Source organism: Hyperolius riggenbachi, chromosome 11, assembly GCF_040937935.1.
Source record: "Hyperolius riggenbachi isolate aHypRig1 chromosome 11, aHypRig1.pri, whole genome shotgun sequence".
Classification (NCBI taxonomy): Eukaryota; Metazoa; Chordata; class Amphibia; order Anura; family Hyperoliidae; genus Hyperolius; species Hyperolius riggenbachi.
In genome coordinates, this window is record NC_090656.1 from 81,578,779 (window position 1) to 81,598,326 (window position 19,548).

At 48.5% G+C, this 19,548-nt stretch overlaps 1 long non-coding RNA gene across 1 annotated transcript in view; it reads right to left on the reverse strand.

Moving 5' to 3' along the window:
• The window catches only part of LOC137539078 (uncharacterized), an 83,075-nt gene extending 64,533 nt beyond the window's left edge, over window positions 1-18,542 (reverse strand). The window contains exons 1-2 of the long non-coding RNA XR_011024926.1: window positions 18,501-18,542; window positions 18,255-18,407 (exon numbers count right to left, since the gene is read on the reverse strand). This is a non-coding gene — a long non-coding RNA (uncharacterized lncRNA). The remainder of the gene's footprint in view (window positions 1-18,254; window positions 18,408-18,500) is intronic.
• Window positions 18,543-19,548: the final 1,006 nt, after the last annotated feature.

The window sequence follows — 19,548 nt, forward strand, 5'->3', positions numbered from 1 at the left end:
GGTGCCCCACCCCACCAGTACTCGACAGGAAGTGCTCCCCAGACCTAGAGCTTCTTCTCGTGAACTGCAGGCCAGTATACTCACCACGGGAGTTCTCCTCCTATGTCCTTGTCGGAGTGTATATTCCCCCTGATGCCGACGCCAAATCCGCCTTGAATTCCCTCAGCGACACCATCTCACAGTGGGAAATATCCCTCCCAGACTCGCTGTTCATAGTCATGGGGGACTTCAACAGGGCAAACCTTCGACAAGAGCTGCCACGCTACCACCAGCATGTTGCCTGCCCTACCAGAGGCCCGAACACCCTCGATCACTGTTACACGCCATTGAAGAATGCCTACAAGGCTATCCCTGGGGCGGCACTTGGCTCCTCCGACCACTGCCTTGTTCATCTCATCAATACCTAGAGAAGGCTCCTGGAATCAGCAAAACCGGTCGTGAAGTCCTCCAAGGTGTGGTCCAGCGAGGCCAAGCTCCACCTTCAAGCCTGCTTTGATTGCACGGACTGGGAATCCCTGGAAGCTCAAGACCTGGACGAGTGGGCGGACAACGTCACCTCTTACATCAGCTTCTGCGAGGCCTCCTGCGTCCCAACCAAATCCTTCAAGGTCTACCCGAATAACAAATCGTGGTTCTCCAACAAGCTACGGCTACTGCGGAAACATAAGGAGGAGGCTCACAAGGCGGGAAACCAGGAGGAATTCAGGAAGACGAGGAACGCTCTGAAGCGAGAGCTGAGAGCCGCAAAGAAGGAGTTTGCTGAGAGGATGAAGCAGAACCTGCGCTCGAACAACTCACGAGCCGTATGGCAAGGGCTTAAGGCTGCCACCAACTACAAGCCTCCCCCGCAACATGCAACACCCAGCCCCGAATTAGCTGAAGAACTAAGCAAATTCTACCGTAGGTTTGAAAGGCAGACCGAGCCTGGGGTGCACCCACCACCTCCTCCCCCCCCAGCCCCCGCGCACAGCGACCCAAGTGTGGACTCACACTCTCTGGAAGTGAGGGAGGCAGACGTTCGCCATCTCCTGTCCACGCTAAATGCCAGGAAAGCCTCGGGCCCTGACGGCGTGTCCCCAGCCTGCCTCAAAACCTGTTCGGAGCAACTTGCCCCCATCCTATCTGCCATCTTCAGCAGGTCTCTGGCAGAGGGCAGAGTCCCGGCCTGCTTCAAGAGGTCCACCATCATTCCTGTCCCTAAGAAACAGGGCATCTCCGACCTCAACAACTACAGGCCTGTAGCCCTGACGTCCGTCATCATGAAGTCCTTAGAGAGAGTGGTCTTATCCACCCTCAAGCTATCCACCTTGCCCCTACTAGACCCACTCCAGTTCGCCTACAGGGCAAATAGGTCCACTGATGATGCTCTAAACATCTGCTTGGAATACATCTACAACCATCTAGACAGGAGGGATGCTTATGCCAGAGTACTGCTACTAGACTTCAGCTCGGCATTCAACACTATATGCCCACGCACCCTCCAGAATGTCCTGACCACACTGGGGGTCCACTCCACCCTACGGCTATGGATCACCGACTTTCTCTCCAACAGATCCCAAGTTGTCAGGCTGGGGGACATCCACTCACGGGTAGAGGTTACAAACACAGGGGCTCCCCAGGGCTGCGTCTTGTCCCCGCTGCTCTTCTCCCTTTACACAAATGACCGCAGATCCACGGCAGACTCTGTCAAAGTCATAAAATTTGCGGATGACACCACCATTGTTGGCCTCGTCACCAACGACAACATCCGGGAGTACCAGCAGCAGGTGGAAAGGCTATGCCACTGGTGTAAGGAGAACAGCCTGGTGCTCAACACGGCCAAAACCGTCGAACTTATAATTGACTTTAGGAAGTCAGCACCTGCCCCACCTCCCATCTACATCGATGGCACCGAGGTGGCCAGAGTGCCCAGTGCTCGCCTGCTGGGCACCACCATCTCCAGCGATCTTAGGTGGAGAGCCAATATCACATCAACCCAACGGAAAGCCCAGCAAAGACTTTCTTTCTCCGCCAACTGCGGAAGTTCGGCATGGCTCAGGAGTTTCTAACATGCTTTTACACTGCCACCATTGAATCGATCCTCTGCTCCGCCATCTTGGTCTGGTATGTGGGAGCCACCGCCAGTGACAGGCACAAATTACAGAGGATCATTAGGTCGGCAGAGAGGACCATTGGGAGACCCCTGCCCCCACTTGACCACCTGTACAACACGAGACTGCAAGCCAGGGCACTGAGGATTGCAAGTGACCTCTCTCACCCAGGCCAATGTTTTTTCACACCACTCCCACTGGGTCGGAGACTTCGGGCCATCCCCACCAAAACCACCAGACACAAGAACTCTTTCTTTCCGATGGCCGTTAGCCTCCTGAACTCCCTTAGCATTTTACCACCCTCTATCAGCGCCCTACCACCTGCATAGGAGCGGCGGGCTTCGGCTATGTATATTTAATTGTGATTGTATATTCGTGTATGCTTGTACTTGAGTTTGAGATACTACTGTCATTCTAATGTTTTCCTGCCTTTCTTTCTATGTATTGCTCCATTGTGCCAAACCCAATTCCGGGCCTGACCCAGTCATGCTTGGCGAAATAAAATTGATTCTGATTCTGATTCTAAGGGGACATGCTGCCGGTGGGGTCACTTTTTTTTCTTAGCCTCATAGAGGCTCTCATTGCCGCCACCCCCCTCCCTCTCCTTCCTCCCTCCCCCTGAAGAAGGCGATCCGTCCTGTTCTTCGCCTCTCATAGGCATCAGCCTACGAGAGGACGGCGATCCCCGGCCAATTAAGAGGCCGGCGATCGCCGATCTCGTACAGCGCTACTGGAGACCGCAGAACTGTACGCATGTAAACAAAGGGGATTTATTTCCCCTTTCGTTTACAATCAGCCTGCTAGCCAACGATCGGCTCCGTTCCGTGAAGTGGCAGGGAACGATAGCGCATGCGCGTGGCCGTTCCCTGGGAAACTGCAGCCCCAGAACTTGACGCTAATTGGCGTTAGGCGGTCCTGGGGCTGCTGCCGCGGTCACGCCCATTGGCATGAGGCGGTCTTAAAGTAGTTAAGCATCCAGGTGTCCTTTTAATATCCAGGTGCCCAGGGGCATTCGTGCGCCAGTGTTTGGGAGAGTTCTGTGCATGCCCAGTTCGTAAAGACATGTAACTGCACATGTGCAGAAGGCTCCCTGCCATGGACACGGAATCGAGGGGGGTGGTATACAAGTCACCTCTCCAGGATCCGACCACACACAACCCTTCTGCATCCTTTCTTCCTAAGTGCTCTGCCTCTATGGTGTGAGCGACATCTGTCACAAATGGCAGTCACGCTATAAACAGAGCGTCTAGGAGGGAAAGATGAGGATGGGTAGCTTGTGCCTTCTGTATCCTGGAGAGGCGAGTTTTAAACCCCGGCAACTAATTGAGACCCCGGCTTCTGCTGAATAATAGACCGCAACTACCCGCAGCTCTCACAGTACTTGTGCTGGGCGGGGAAGTCACCCAGAGAGCCTCTGCACATACATCCAGGTACCCCAGAAAATGGGCATCAAATGGTGAGTACAACAAATCTTGGTTTGCCGTTTTCTTTCCTTTTCCAACACCATGTTAACTGTTACTAGAAAAAAGATTTATATGCATGTGTTTCACCCGAAAAACTTATCTTGATATGATGTGTGGCCTTTGGGTAAAAAGGTTGGGCACCACTGTTTTATCCTATCTGGCGCCTCTGTATCCTTCATAAGTATCTACCATGTTTCCTCGAAAATAAGGCAGTGTCTTATATAAAATTTTTGCCCCAAAAGATGTGCCAAGCTTGTTTTCAGGGGTTGTCTTAACCTATACAATAAAAGCTAACTGTCCATGCGTCATCCTCATTCCCTGTCTGTGTGCCCGTGTTTTTTTGTACTGCGCATGTGCGCAGTACAGACAACCGTCGACACAGGAGGATGGGCCATGGAGCCAGGAAGACACGCGAGAGCGACGGGCTGGTGCGAGCGCGCACCGACTGGCGGCGGCTGAAAAGACCTAGAGTCCGTTTTTAAACGGGCTTAGGTCAACTAGTATTTCTATAAACACACAAGTTTCTGTGCTGCATGTCCGCCTGCCTTCCCCACTGTGCCATCTATTCCTCTGCTGGATTCACCTATTGTGTGCTCCTGTGTCCCACTTGTACCTTTAGTTTCCTCCTGGTGTCCCCCTTTGTATCCGTGTCCCCTTCTGTTCCCCCATGTCCTCCTAATGTCTCCCAATATACCCCTGCATCCTTTCCCCCAACTCCATGCTGCTTTGTCCACAAGCTTCAGCCTATGGGGAAGAAGTACAGCAACTTGTGTTTCTGAGCTCCAGTTACAACACAAGTTGCCAATGCCATACTTTTTCCCCCTCACTGCAGGGCTTATTTTTGGGGTAGGGCTTATATTTTATATTTCGAGCATGCTAAAATTCTTGCTAGGGCTTACTTTCGGGGGACGTCTTAATTTCAAGGAAAGAGTATTATCCACCTGGTGGATGGGTGTAACCAGCCTTTTTACCTATCTACGTAGAGCGACTTTTTAGCCTGTGTGGGGACAGGTATAATTCCCCCCCCCATGTGCAAATAGTGGTTGCTTGCCTTCGGCAACCCACACTTGTGAGTATAACGCTTATTTTTGAAAATCTCCAATTGTCATCACCAATAATACACTATTGGGGCAGTCAATTGTTTTTCTTTTTGTTTTACAAAGTTAACATAGAACTGTAATGAAAATAATTCATAAAATTGCTTATTATTTTTACAATATTCATTTATAAATGATTATAGTCTATGTTTGCCCATTGTAAAATCTTCCTCTCCCTGGTTTACATTAAATGATGAAAAAATGAAATTTATCACAGGTGGCGACATTTTTAGTTCTGCTAGGTGATCTGTGCGGAATGTTCATTACTGAGAGTCCTATGCACAGAGGGAGATATTGCTTGTTTGGCAGTTGTAAAAAGCTGTTATTTGCCACAATGCAACAAGGTTCACAGACAGCAAATTGTCAGGACTGTGGTTATGACATCACACTGTGGGAGGGGTTTCACCACAACATCAGCTACACAAAGCCCCCCGATCTATTCGAGAAAAGGTAAAGATTTCTCTTGGGAAAGTGGGTATCAGCTACTGATTGGGATGAAGTTCAATCTTTGATTTAAGTTTCTCTTTAAATTGGTAAAGGTTATGTGAAGTTATAGGTACTCTGCATTAGCCACACCTGTGTTTTACACGCATGAATCAATCCCAAAAATGTACTAAGTGTGACATACGTCACAAACCAGTAGGGTTATAGATTCTTCAAGCCATTTTTTGCCATTAAACCCCTTCCCCCAACCCCCATGGGAACATGCTTACACAAATAGTGTTAGTGTGCTATAAAGTGCATACTAATGGTTTCCTATGTGAGTCATAAGTTATACAAACTCTCCCCCGACTGTGCATCCAATACATGTGGCATGTCTACATCCAAATTATGGATATGCCAAGTTGAACATACATTTTGACTTCCAATATATGATAAACCCTGCATGTAGCTGCCCATGTATACACAATTATTGGTGAGAAAGCAGTTGATGTTAATGTCTATATGTAGCCACAGGGGCCTGTGTGTTGAGTCTGAAGATCCGAGTTTGGCCAGTTTCCACAGGGATAGTGATGCGAATACGGCTACCTAGCCATATCACATCACTTCCGCTGGCGCTCGCATGACTACCGCACTTCCAGGAGATGTGGAAGTGAATTGAGGAGATGGGACGCGGCTGCGGGCAGATGTGCGAGAATCTGCAGCATGCACCCGATTCTCTGATCGCTTCACCCGGCTCCGCACAACCAACACGCAGTGGAAACTATTCAATTGCCGTGCATGTGTTTCAGCACACCCGCAGTGCGATGCGGCTATGTAGCCGCATCGCACCGCTTGTAGTGGAAACAGGCCCACTTTCTGACAGCTCTTTAAAGTATACCTGAGACGACGGGTAGTAAAATGTTATACATACCTGGGGCTTCCTCCAGCCCCCTCCATGCAGATCACTCCCTCGCTGGCATCCAAAGCCTCCTGGATTCTACTGTAGCAGCGCGGGTTATCTTCGGCCAGCCGGCGCAGTGTGACCAATCACACGCCCCCATCTCGCTCCCGTGGTTGGGAGCGTTCTGCTCCTGCACAGTAGTACTGCGCAGGCGCAGAACACTCACGGCGACGGCAGCGCGGAGGCATGCGCAATACACCCGACTGGCCGTGGAGAACTAGGCCACTACAGGAAAATTCAGAAGGCTTTGGACATTGGGGAGGGAGCTAGAGGAAGCCCCAGGTTTGCATAAAACAATTTCCGTTGTCTCAGGTACCCTTTAAAGGACAACTGAAGCGAGAGGAATACGGAGGCTGCCATATTTATTTCCTCTTAAGTAATACCAGTTGCCTGGCTGTCCTGCTGCTTCTGCCTCCAATACTGTTAGCCATAGACCCTGAACAAGCATGCAGCAGATCAGGTGTTTCTGACATTATTGTCATATCTGACGAGATTAGCTGCAGCACGGTGGCATAGTGGTTAGCGCTCTCACCTTGCAGTGCTGGGTCCCCGGTTCAAATCCCAGCCAGTTCAACATCTGCAAGAAGTTTGTATGTTCTCTTCGTGTCTGTGTGGGTTTCCTCAGGGCACTCTGATTTCCTCCCACATCCCAAAAACATACAAGTTAATTGGCTTCCCCCTAAATTGGCCCTAGACTATGATTCATGCACTACACGATACATACATAGACATATGCCTATGGTAGGGACTAGACTGTGAGCCCCTCTGAGGGACAATAAGTGACAAGACTATATACTCTGTACAGCGCTGCATAATATGTCGCCGCTATATAAATAATGCTCGTTTCTGGTGTTATTCGGACACTACTGCAGCCAAATAGATAAGCAAAGCTGCCAAGCAACTGGTATTATCCTTTAAGTTTATTTGACCCTCTTCATGACCTCTTAATTTTTTCAAGCCCACAAAATCTCATGCACCTAGGATCCGATCCATGCGCAAGTATAAAGCGGGCTAATGAATGGAGGCACTCAATTGGCGATAATTCAACTTGCGTTTAATAGATAAAGCTGCTCAACACGACATATTTCGGAGGTTCCCCCATCTGAGGAAGGGGAGGGGAACCCCGAAACATAGTGTTGAACAGCTTTATCCATTAAACGCAAGATTGTTTATCGCCAATTGAGTGCCTACTTCATTGGTTGTCTGGTTTCCTGTATGTGGAGGTGGTGACCCACAGAAGGATTGTGCACCGGCGGACCAGGCTGTAGCCCTGGGTGAGTGACAGTGCTGGGGTACATTTGTTTCTGATACACAATGTTGCATGCACCCTCTTTCAATATTGGAAATATGTTTTTTTCCTGCTCTTGTAGTCCCGCCCATATTGCAGATCACTTTCACACCATATAAGATATACAGTAACAGGTAATAAACTGTCAAATGGGGAATTACACATTTTTGAAATGTGTTTGTTCTGTTGCATCGCAATACACGCTTTATTTAGCAAAGCCAGTGGTGTGCCGCCTCTAAATTTCCTTGGATTTATGTATAGTATGACTCAAGTGTTTAAGCTGGAAAGCCTCCAATGGGGTTCCCACAGCACATGAACAAGCGGCGGGCAGGAGTTGTATATGTGCTATACTGGATAGACTAGCAGGTGCCCAAAAATGAATGTGTTCTCAGTGCTCTGCACTATACTGCAAGGCACGCTAATTGACCTGAGGAAGCGGCTTACGCTTTGAAACGCCTATGTGCTGAATAAAAGTCTATACCTTTTTGTCATAAAGTTCTTCAAGCCTCCTTATTAAGGTAGGATCAGTCCTTTTTATGTACTTTTATGATTTATTACTTCACAGTTCCACACTGAGCTCTGCAGTACTTTCCATTTTTTGGGTGCTTCCTGCTAGTCTATCCAGTTTCCCTCTGTTACCCTACTTCGGTAGGGGACTCAGCCCACAACCTGGCTGTGGCATGAACTTCTTTTATTGAAGCAGTGGTTGGTATATCCTTCCTAAAGGCCAAGTGGGGATGGTACTTCACCTAAGTGGGCTCCCAGGCATACGTTTCATAAAGCCGCAAGGTAAAATAGGCACAGCTTCCAGCAAACTTAAAGAGGAATTGTCGTAAAAATCTTAAAATTTAAAAAACACATACAAATAAGAAGTACATTTCTTTTAGAGTAAAATGAGCCATACATTACTTTTTTCCTATGTTGCTGTCACTTACTGTAGGTAGTAGAAATCTGACATTACTGACGGGTTTTGGAGTAGCCCATCTCTTCGTGGGGGTTTCTTAGCATGGCATATATCCTCTACAGTGTTCTCCCCAGAATAATTTGCCAGCCGGGTGGCATGAAATAGTAGCCGGGTGGCATGAAAAAGTAGCCGGGTGGGTAGAGATGAAAATGCAGGGCAACTCTGCTTACAGCATAGGAGGTGGTGAGGAGGTGAGCCAATGACAGCCGGGTGGTCACCAAATCTAGCCGGGTGGAGCACCCGGCTAAAAGAGCCTGGGGAGAACACTGCTCTATTATAAAACCCTACTGTCTCTGCATCTCATGTCCCTGTGTGTGTCTCACATGCGCTCTGCGCAAGTGCAGGGACGCAGAGACACTGAGGGATAGTGACGCGCGGCGAGCAATGACAGGCGAAGGGGCGAATGGGCGGGCGCGAGGTGGAAATGTACGCACGCAGCGGGCGCAAGCGCAATGACAGACCTAGCCCATTTTTGAATGGACTTAGGTCCACTAGTTCTTTATAAAGACATTCCCTGAAAGAGATTATACAAAGATGCTGGAAAGCCTCCCTGCACACTTTTTTGGCAGTTGGACGGAGCAACTGCCATTCACTAAGTGCTTTTAAAAATAAAAGTATGGTACAGAAACTTTTGCTACTTTACCTAACAACGGTGTCATGCCAATGGGCGTGAACACGGCAGCAGCCCCAGGACCGCCTAACGCCGATTGGAGTCAAGTCCTGGCGCTGTAGTTTCCCAGGGAACGGCCGTGCACATGCGTGATCGTTCCCTGCCCGTTCACAGTACCGAGCTCCGTGATTAGCCTGCTAGCCGCCGATCATGGCTAGCAGAATATTTGTAAACGAAAGGGGAAAGAAATCCCCGTTGTTTACATCAGTACAGCGCTGCGGTCTCCGGCAGTGCTGTACGAGATCGGTGATCCCTGGCCTCTGATTGGCCGGGGATCGCCATCCTCTCATAGGCTGATGCCTATGAGAGGCGGAGAACAGGACGGATCGCCGTCCTGTTCAAATAGGTGGAGGGGAGGGAGGAAGGAGAGGGAGGGGGACAGAGCGAGAGAAAGCCTCTATGAGGCAAGAAAAAAATAAGTGACAGCAGCGAGCGGACACCTCCGGCAGCATGTCCCCTTAGGGACAAAAATAGGAGGTGAGTCCGATCGCCATGTTTCTTAGCCGAGCTGTGCAGGAGGCTGAAAAGTCTGCACAGCCCAGTGCTGCAAAAATGAGCCTGGTCTTTAAGGGGGTTTAACACTGCGGTCGTCAAGTAGTTAAGAATAAAGAAAACCCTGAGAACCCCCCATGAGAAGATTGGCTAGTCCAAAATCTGTCGGTAATGTCAGATTTGTACTACTAACTAAGTGACAGCAACATAGGAGAAAAGTAATTTATGGCTCATTTTACTCTGGAACAAACGTACTTCTTATTTGCATAGGTTTACATGTATTTAAAATTTTAAGATTTTCGCGACATAGGTCTTTTAAATATCAGTATTGCACGGATATTTAAAACGAAACACTGTCCCGTACTCACCTGCGGTAAATACACTGTCCCGTAGTCACCTGCGGTAAATACACTGTCCCGTAGTCACCTGCGGTAAATACACTGTCCCGTAGTCACCTGCGGTAAATACACTGTCCCGTAGTCACCTGCTGTACATACACTGTCCCGTAGTCACCTGCGGTACATACACTGTCCCGTAGTCACCTGCGGTACATACACTGTCCCGTAGTCACCTGCTGTACATACACTGTCCCGTAGTCACCTGCGGTACATACACTGTCCCGTAGTCACCTGCTGTACATACACTGTCCCGTAGTCACCTGCGGTAAATACACTGTCCCGTAGTCATCTGCGGTACATACACTGTCCCGTAGTCACCTGCGGTAAATACACTGTCCCGTAGTCACCTGCGGTAAATACACTGTCCCGTAGTCACCTGAGGTAAATACACTGTCCCGTAGTCACCTGCTGTACATACACTGTCCCGTAGTCACCTGGGGTAAATACACTGTCCCGTAGTCACCTGCTGTACATACACTGTCCCGTAGTCACCTGCTGTACATACACTGTCCCGTAGTCACCTGCTGTACATACACTGTCCCGTAGTCACCTGCTGTACATACACTGTCCCGTAGTCACTTGCGGTAAATACACTGTCCTGTAGTCACCTGCGGTAAATACACTGTCCCGTAGTCACCTGCGGTAAATACACTGTCCTGTAGTCACCTGCGGTAAATACACTGTCCCGTAGTCACCTGCGGTACATACACTGTCCCGTAGTCACCGGCTGTACATACACTGTCCCGTAGTCACCTGCTGTACATACACTGTCCCGTAGTCACCTGCTGTACATACACTGTCCCGTAGTCACCTGCTGTACATACACTGTCCCGTAGTCACCTGCTGTACATACACTGTCCCGTAGTCACCTGCTGTACATACACTGTCCCGTAGTCACCTGCGGTACATACACTGTCCCGTAGTCACCTGCGGTACATACACTGTCCCGTAGTCACCGGCTGTACATACACTGTCCCGTAGTCACCTGCGGTACATACACTGTCCCGTAGTCACCGGCTGTACATACACTGTCCCGTAGTCACCGGCTGTACATACACTGTCCCGTAGTCACCGGCTGTACATACACTGTCCCGTAGTCACCTGCTGTACATACACTGTCCCGTAGTCACCTGCTGTACATACACTGTCCCGTAGTCACCTGCTGTACATACACTGTCCCGTAGTCACCTGCTGTACATACACTGTCCCGTAGTCACCTGCTGTACATACACTGTCCCGTAGTCACCTGCTGTACATACACTGTCCCGTAGTCACCTGCTGTACATACACTGTCCCGTAGTCACCTGCTGTACATACACTGTCCCGTAGTCACCTGCTGTACATACACTGTCCCGTAGTCACCTGCTGTACATACACTGTCCCGTAGTCACCTGCTGTACATACACTGTCCCGTAGTCACCTGCTGTACATACACTGTCCCGTAGTCACCTGCGGTAAATACACTGTCCCGTAGACACCTGCGGTAAATACACTGTCCCGTAGACACCTGCGGTAAATACACTGTCCCGTAGTCACCTGCGGTAAATACACTGTCCCGTAGTCACCTGCTGTACATACACTGTCCCGTAGTCACCTGCGGTACATACACTGTCCCGTAGTCACCGGCTGTACATACACTGTCCCGTAGTCACCTGCGGTACATACACTGTCCCGTAGTCACCGGCTGTACATACACTGTCCCGTAGTCACCTGCTGTACATACACTGTCCCGTAGTCACCTGCTGTACATACACTGTCCCGTAGTCACCTGCTGTACATACACTGTCCCGTAGTCACCTGCTGTACATACACTGTCCCGTAGTCACCTGCTGTACATACACTGTCCCGTAGTCACCTGCTGTACATACACTGTCCCGTAGTCACCTGCTGTACATACACTGTCCCGTAGTCACCTGCTGTACATACACTGTCCCGTAGTCACCTGCTGTACATACACTGTCCCGTAGTCACCTGCTGTACATACACTGTCCCGTAGTCACCTGCTGTACATACACTGTCCCGTAGTCACCTGCTGTACATACACTGTCCCGTAGTCACCTGCTGTACATACACTGTCCCGTAGTCACCTGCTGTACATACACTGTCCCGTAGTCACCTGCGGTACATACACTGTCCCGTAGTCACCTGCGGTAAATACACTGTCCCGTAGACACCTGCGGTAAATACACTGTCCCGTAGACACCTGCGGTAAATACACTGTCCCGTAGTCACCTGCGGTAAATACACTGTCCCGTAGTCACCTGCTGTACATACACTGTCCCGTAGTCACCTGCGGTACATACACTGTCCCGTAGTCACCGGCTGTACATACACTGTCCCGTAGTCACCTGCGGTACATACACTGTCCCGTAGTCACCGGCTGTACATACACTGTCCCGTAGTCACCTGCGGTACATACACTGTCCCGTAGTCACCTGCTGTACATACACTGTCCCGTAGTCACCTGCGGTACATACACTGTCCCGTAGTCACCGGCTGTACATACACTGTCCCGTAGTCACCTGCGGTACATACACTGTCCCGTAGTCACCTGCTGTACATACACTGTCCCGTAGTCACCTGCTGTACATACACTGTCCCGTAGTCACCTGCTGTACATACACTGTCCCGTAGTCACCTGCTGTACATACACAGTCCCGTAGTCACCTGCTGTACATACACTGTCCCGTAGTCACCTGCGGTAAATACACTGTCCCGTAGTCACCTGCGGTAAATACACTGTCCCGTAGTCACCTGCGGTAATACACTGTCCCGTAGTCACCTGCGGTAATACACTGTCCCGTAGTCACCTGCGGTAATACACTGTCCCGTAGTCACCTGCGGTAATACACTGTCCCGTAGTCACCTGCGGTAATACACTGTCCCGTAGTCACCTGCGGTAAATACACTGTCCCGTAGTCACCTGCGGTAATACACTGTCCCGTAGACACCTGCAGTAAATACACTGTCCCGTAGACACCTGCGGTAATACACTGTCCCGTAGTCACCTGCGGTAATACACTGTCCCGTAGTCACCTGCGGTAATACACTGTCCCGTAGTCACCTGTGGTAATACACTGTCCCGTAGTCACCTGCGGTAATACACTGTCCCGTAGTCACCTGCGGTAATACACTGTCCCGTAGTCACCTGCAGTAAATACACTGTCCCGTAGTCACCTGCGGTAAATACACTGTCCCGTAGACACCTGCGGTAAATACACTGTCCCGTAGACACCTGCGGTAAATACACTGTCCCGTAGACACCTGCGGTAAATACACTGTCCCACATTCACCTGTGATAAATACACTGTCCCGTAGTCACCTGCGGTAAATACACTGTCCCGTAGTCACTTGCGATAAATACACTGTCCCGTAGTCACCTGCGGTAAATACACTGTCCCGTAGACACCTGCGGTAAATACACTGTCCCGTAGACACCTGCGGTAAATACACTGTCCCACATTCACCTGCGATAAATACACTGTCCCGTAGTCACCTGCGGTAAATACACTGTCCCGTAGTCACTTGCGATAAATACACTGTCCTGCATTCACTTGCGATAAATACACTGTCCTGTATTCACTTGTGGTAAATTGTAACACAACAAATCAGCATGCGCCCGATGTAATCTAGTTATTTACCATTTTTACACTGTGCTCACAATAAAAGACCTTATTTTTCAACGGATATTACCAGTCTATAATTATCTAAATACAACTTTAATTAATGATGCACACAGGTATAAGTCATTGAAAAATAAGTGCTATTAATCAGGGATGTAGAGTCGGAACAAAGATCCTTCGACTCCGACTCCTCAAGTTGGGATTCCATCGGCTCCTCGACTCAGACTCCTCTAATTTGTATATTACAATCTTGTTGAATGAAAGTAGGTACATAAAATGCATCTCTTAACTGCCAACGCTTAGGAATTTTAAAAGACAACTGAACTGAGAGGGATATGGTGGCTGCCATTTTATTCCCTTTTAAACAATACCAGTTACCTGGCTATCCAGCTGATCTTCTGGCTCTAGTACTTTTAGTCATAGAGTTAGGCCTCGTTCACATCATACTCGCTTCCGTGCGCATTTGGAAGCGTGTGTGACGTGGTAACATGCAAGAACGGCAGAAGGGTATAGACAGCCCTTCCGCTGTTCACATCAAATGAGCTGCACAGCAGTACGATTCACTATGATGCGCTTGCATACTGCTGCATGTATTCTGCCTGCAAGCGTAGAGCCGACCCATTCACTGTCAATGGATGAAAAGCAGAAAACCGAGAGCCCAATATAGTGTAGCATGTATTGGAGAATGGGAGAGAAAATATGAAACGTAACTATTATACATACAAACCTGGGTTACCTCCAAGGTAACCACTGAATAAGCAGATGGGGAGAACAAGCCTGTCCCCACTCAGGACTAAGACGTCGCTCTCTGTGGATAGAGGAAAAGGAGGGGGTGGCCCCCTTCCACCAAGGGTAGATATCTTCATATATAGAGAGATGTACAGAGGCGCCAGAAGGGTAAAAATCACTAAAAACGTTTCAAACGTTAGGGTGGCTGTGGTGGACCTGCCAGCCCCAAAACAGACACAACTGATGTTGATTGAAGTAAAACACAATTTACTCACATACTCCTAAGACAAGTGGCCAGTTCTGGAGGTGTGTTTAGCTTTTAAGGGCAACAATGGTTAATTTGCATATATTCAGCAGTGATGCACTGAGAGACATCTCACGCTCACTCCAACCTGAATTATCGCAAATTCTTTCTGTTTTAAGAAAGCAAACTCTTGTTTTCCTGTGTAACTTAAACTAAACCTGAGACAGATGAAAGTTTTATACATACCTGGGGCTTCTTTCATCCCCCTTCAGGCTAATCAGTCCCTCGCTGTCCTCCTCCGCCACCTGGATCTTCTGGTATGGGTCCAGGCACTTGAGCCAATTGGGTACACACACACCTGTGCAGCACTATTATGCAGAATGCTCCTGGCTGTGGAACCGGCTCGTGGCCGGACTGTGCAGACTGGCTGAATTACCACCACTCATAGCAGAAGATTCAGGTGGTGGAAGAGGACAGCGAGACACTGATTAGCCTGAAAGGGGCTGGAGGAAGCCCCAGGTATGTATAAAACTTTTTTCATCCGTCTCAGGTACCCTTTAATTCGTAGTGAACAAACCAAATTTTAACTACATATCAAATTATTTGATTTCATGAGCAAAAGGAGTGCATAAATTTGCATAAACCAACAGCAACGCAGAATTATTTGCATCTCATTGACCATCTCTATTAGTGACACAGCTACACATCAGGCTTTATTCTTAGAGCATAGATGTTATTTAGTATATATAAAGATTGCTGTGTACACATCATATATACAGTCACAATCAGATATGTTTATCTGACTTTAAAAGTACGGGAGCTGCTTTATTAAAGCAGCACAAGTAACTATTTTTGATTTCATGGTAGTTTATTTCATTGTTGTAGGCTAAGCACAGCTATTACTGTATATATAATTTATGATGACTATTATCTGAGAAATATAACATTTTGTCATATTTTCTGTTTTAATTACAGTTTAAATTCATTAGGAGTCGGAGCATTTTTTCCCAACTCTGACTCCAGGTACCCAAAAATTGCTCCGACTCCTCGACTATAGAGACACACACTACCAATTTTAATAAGTTTCTTTAATGTAAAATGTATTTGTTGTTATATTGTGTCTATTAAAATATACATGTATCAAATAGCGAGCCCCGAGAGGTGGCTCAATTTACGCATTGGAAACTCCCTTAGTTTCCTCCTCCTCCCCTCCCATACGAGGATAGATAAAAGACTGCCGTCCCCGCCGTCGCGTCTCACCTGACGAAGGCGTGGTTAACAGCGAAACGCGTTGTGACGTCAGACGACATCCCCGCGACCTGGCTCCGCCCACCGCTTCCAGCTTCCCACCAGTGACATCGGTCCCCGCCGCTCTGGCCAAGCGCGGGTGAGAGAAGAGGACTGCCGGCAGGGCTGACAGGCGCATGTACCAACTTATACACTGTGAGTGTAACTTTTAAAGCGTGTCATTTTTAGTAAAAAGTTTTTATTGCACTAGAGGTGCGCGCCTGTTTCTTTGTAGCTTCATGATACACTATCGCATGCGCTCCCTATTATCTAGTTATATGCCGTTTTAAGTTGTCTCCTAGCTCATAGACTGCGCTCACATTAATAGCCCTTACTTTTCGACGGATATTACCAGTCTATCATTATTTAAAGGGAACCTAAACTGAAAAGGATATGGATTTTTCCTTTTTTTAAATAATACCAGTTGCCTGACTCTCCTGCTGATCCTGTGTCTCTAATACTTTCAGCTACAGCCCCTCAACAAGCATGCAGATCAGGCGCTTTGACTGAAGTCAGACTGGATTAGCTGCATGCTTGTTTCAGGTGTGTGATTCAGCCACTACTGCAGCCACAGAGGTCAGCAGGACTGCCAGGCAACTGGTATTGTTTAACAGGAAACATCCATATCCCTCTCAGTTTAGGTTCCCTTTAATGTTGTATACATACAGTAAATACAACACTAAATAATGACACAGGTGTTAGTCGTTGGGAAATAAGTGCTACTAATGAGAGCAAAGTCTATCAGCTATGAGACAACATAAAGTGATAAACCAGCAGGAGCATGCTGAATTGTAATTGGTAGGTATATTCAAAAAAGCCGTTTGCTCGTAAAATATCAGTCTTTAATACAGATTTTTTTTTAAAAAAATTTAAAAATACTCTTATACAGAACCCCGTGCCCAATCATATAAGCTATGCCTGATCCCTGCTATGAGCGCACACTACGTTGTCAATGTCCTCGATGTATCGCTCACCATACTTCCTTTCCCATACCTATCTTAATTCTTACAATAGATAGATATACATATATTAGTTGTAGAACAGCAGCAATATTAAAATAAGGTGAATTGCGGTTTAAAATAGCCAGGCTATAACAAATAGCCGCAGATGACATGGCGATTACAGTCATAGCCTTGACCTGCGCCCATATTACGCAGTCTGCACCTTGAAAAGAAGGCGCAGTAGATAATTGCATTATCGGAATAGCCGCGCCTAAATTAGCCACTTGACTGCAGTGTAAAGATCAGGCACATTTTTTTCACTACTGGGCTGTGCAGGCTTTTCAGCCTCCTGCACAGTCCAGGTAAGGAATATGGCGATCGGACTCACCTATTTTTGTCCCTAAGGGGACATGCTGCCGGAGCGGTCCGATCGCCACTGTCACTGTTTTTTTTTTCTTCAGCCTCATAGAGGCTATCATGGCCGCTATCCCCCTCCCCTCTTCCTGTACAATTGAGCAGGACGGCAATCTGTCCTGCTCTCCGCCTCTCATAGGCATCAGCCTATGAGAGGACGGCGATCCCCGGCCAATCAGAGGCCGGGGGAATCGCCGATCTCATACAGCGCTGAGGCACCGGCATCGCTGTACGAATGTAAACAAAGTCCCCTTTGTTTACATTCGTACAGCGCTGCCGGTGGCCTCCCCTTTTGTTTACAAGCAGCCTGCTAGCCGCGATCGGCAGCTAGCAGGGTAATCACTGGCAGGGAACAATCGCGCATGCGCGCGGCCATTCCCTGGGAAACTGCAGCCCCAGGACTTTATGCCAATTGGCGTTAGGTGGCCATGGGGCTGCCGCCACGGTCACGCGCATTGGCAAGAGGCGGTCGTAAAGTAGTTAACTTACACTGCAATTAGCGTGACCGCTTCCCGGAGTCAGTGTGCCCTTTATGTCTCCGCTAGCATTGTATATGTGCTATGGAATTATTGTAATATGCGGGTGGAGCTACACAGGAGGGCGCAGCAGGATCTTGCATGACCCAATCGGTGGAGTATCTGCCAGCTTCAAGCCTCATGTCTCTGTACATGTGACATGTGGCGTAACATAGGAGGTGTAGTTAACAAAATGCTAGAAGACTAGCGCTGCTTAGTTATGCCCTTTAAAATGTAGTGGCTTCAGAGTTGGATTGCTTCCTTCATATCAAACATGTACCACTAAAAGGATAGCACTACACAAAATACAGAAAGAAGCCAGTGTTCGCAAAAGACATAATGATGTCCACGTGGATCGTGTATCAATACATTTCCAAACATGTTTAAATGATCCTCATGATGCTGGCTGCTTGTACATCATGGATTTTTAATACTTAATAAATGAGCTAATTTTTTACTGAAGACTGTGCTGACTCATTGGAACTTATATATTGGAATAGACCTGAAGTGCACAGGTGACTGGAGTCGAGCGCACGTCTGGATCATTTTCCTAGTCCTCCACTGGTGCTTGCCACACACTGCTTTGGCTAAACGATCCTCAGGCCACAATACTCATCCATAAACCCACCACCACACCCGATGTGATCAGACTCACCGGATGGGAAGACCTATAAAGCAGGTCTAAATCGCACACTGGGAGGATGCTTATGGTCGTCCCCCGCCACACTTGCCGAGATGTCGATCAGATCATATGCGATATTCTCTTCAATATATCAGAGCACTTCTACTCCATTTATCATTAAGAGACCTCGAGAAAATATGAATAGAAACCTTGAGAAAGAGACCTTGAGAAAGAGTACCTTAGTGTAAAACTATTAAAATAACATAATATTGCACTCACAAGTTTCCCGCAGAATCAGCACATCAAGCTTTTTTTTTTTTTGTTTTGTTTTTTTATACAGGCTCTCCCCCCGTTTGCTGGGCACTGGCTGGTTCCAAGTCCACCCTTGATTGGCACGCTTACAAATCACGTGTGCGGGGATATCAACACTGCCTCAAGTGTCTCACACAGCTCTCATTTCCACACTAGAGTGGAGTGTGGATGCGGAATAGAAAGCTGTGTGACACACCGAGGCAGTGTTGGTATTCCCGCAAACGTGAATCGTAAGCGTGCCGATCGAGTGTGGAGCGGTGGAGACTGAGCCAGCCGGTGCGCAACAAGCCTCTTTCAGACCGGCAGCTGACAGACTGTGAATTCACCACCTGTCAGCGGCTCTCCTGCAACAGCCCGGTGCTAGGTAGTGTTCAGTACCAGCGTTAGACGAGTGCCCCCCCCCCCCCCCCCAATCTGATCGATGCCAGGGCCTGCAGTTCAGCGAGCTGGCAAGGGGACAAGGATTCTATTGATTTCACTTTAACAGAAACCTAAACTGCCGGGAGCATCCTGAGCAGGCGCAATAGAGATTTTCTCGTACTGTGCCTGCACAGAATGCTGACGGGAGTGGCGAGGATGTGCATTGGCCAGGGCTGCGCAGGTGCAGTGGCCATCAAATGGCTCAGTTGGCAGAGTCAAAATAGAGCCACGGAGGAGGACCAGAGAATCCTTGAGTACCGGCGAGGACACAGGGTGACTGCAGTGTAGAAGCCCCAGGTAAGTTTAACTTTTTTTTTCCTGCATCAGCAACACTTTAACTACTTGCCGACCGCACGCTTATACCGTGCGTCGGCAAAGTGGCAGCTGCAGGACCAGCGACGCAGTACTGCGTCGCCAGCTGCAGGCTGATTAATCAGGAAGCAGCCGCTCGCGCGAGCGGCTGCTTCCTGTCAATTCACGGCGGGGGGCTCCGTGAATAGCCTGCAGGCCGCCGATGGCGGCTCGCAGGCTAAATGTAAACACAAGCGGAAATAATCTGCTTTGTTTACATTGTACGGCGCTGCTGCGCAGCAGC